This window comes from Chelonia mydas, chromosome 11 (genome assembly GCF_015237465.2).
Source record: "Chelonia mydas isolate rCheMyd1 chromosome 11, rCheMyd1.pri.v2, whole genome shotgun sequence".
Taxonomy (NCBI): domain Eukaryota; kingdom Metazoa; phylum Chordata; order Testudines; family Cheloniidae; genus Chelonia; species Chelonia mydas.
In genome coordinates, this window is record NC_051251.2 from 74,654,859 (window position 1) to 74,656,326 (window position 1,468).

General features: G+C 63.2%; 1 long non-coding RNA gene across 1 annotated transcript; it reads right to left on the minus strand.

The window, feature by feature from the left end:
- Positions 1-204: 204 nt before the first annotated feature.
- Positions 205-1,188, minus strand: LOC122462498. The gene is made up of 2 exons (XR_006285060.1): positions 723-1,188; positions 205-338 (listed from the first exon to the last, which is right to left on the minus strand). It is a non-coding gene; the product is annotated as an uncharacterized LOC122462498 (long non-coding RNA).
- Positions 1,189-1,468: the final 280 nt, after the last annotated feature.

The following is a 1,468-nucleotide window of genomic DNA, read 5'->3' on the forward strand; positions in this document are numbered from 1 at the left end:
TTACTCGGCTATTTAGCCATGGTGGCATTGTTTTGATCCTCATGCTGGTTTTGGTATTTTTATTTCTGGTATAGATTTAGTGTGAGCCTCTCGTATGGTGTTTTTAATAGTCTCCATGCCGTTTGCTGGCATTTCACCCTGGCATGTTGCTTTCAATTTCCATTTCACTAGCCTCCCATTTCTGTGCAGTTCCCCTTTTTGAGGTTCGATGCTCCTGCGGTGGGTTTCTTCGGCATTTCCCGCTCCAGGGCTGTGACATGTAATTCCATTCGGGCTGCGAGGACGGAGAGTAACGACTCCAGCGTGGAGGCTGCACAGTGCGCACACAGTGCACTGTCCTGAGCAGGGACGGTGCAAAGAGGTTTCACACCCTAGGGGACACTTCCACCTTGCGCCACCTCCTCCCCGCAGCAGCTCCCCGCCCCCCCACCCTGAGGCGCCCCCCCTGCGACAGCTCCCCGCCGCCCCCTCCCTCCCTCCCCTCAGCCCGGGCAGCCCCCCTTGCGGCAGCTCCCTGCAGCCCCCTCCTTCCCCTCGGCCTGGGGAGCCACGTGCAGCAGCTCCCCGCCCCAGCTCACCTCTGCTCCGCCTCCTCCCCGAGCACGCCACCGCCACCGCTTCTCCCGCCTCCCAGGCTCGCGGCACCAATCAGCTGTTTGTAACCCCTCCCCCCCGTTACTTGCTGCAGGCGGCCCCCCCCGCGCCCCCCTGCCCCAGCTCACCTCCGCTCCACCGCCGCCCCCAACCACTTGGCGCCCTAGGCGACCGCCTCGTTCGCCTAGTGGTTGCACCGGCCCTGGTCCTAAGCAGAGAACGTCTCCAGGAGCCGGCGCTGCGGTACCCCTCCTCGCCAACGCCGCCCGGCTCGGCTGCCTGTGCCCCGTCAGCCAGCAGGGGCTGGGTTCTCCATTGCCACGAAGGGTGAGAGAAGGACTCTCCTTATCTGTGTGAGGGGGACCATTCCCAGCATTCAGCCAGGATTCACGGAGGCGCTGGGCTTCATCTGGCCCCTTGGCAGCTGGGGGCACAGTGCAGAAAGTGAACTCTCAGCCTGCGCTGATTCAAGGCCCTGCCCACCCGTTGCTGCCCTCCCCCACACTGCCCATTCCCCTTCCCCTCCCTCGCCTGCCCCCAGCCCACCGGGCCTCTTTGCAACAGCCGCAGGGGAGGGACAGAGGGGCAGGAACAACACTGACCCACTTATGTCACGGAGTTTGGATAACCTCCGATGAAAGGCCCATGGAAGCACATGACCCCATTACTCTCTTGGAGGGGCCGGCAGGGGTAGGTCAGTGGCAGCAGGGGGTGGGCACAGAGTCTCCTTCGCGCTAGCTCAGGGGCTGTGCGGGTAACATGACACTTGTTTTGCTTGGCGTTGTCTAGCCGTTCGCCCGTGACACTCCTCAGTGCAGCAGGGATCTCTCCCTGCACCAGTGAACTAAGCCAGGCCGCGCTGCAGGGACGGCGC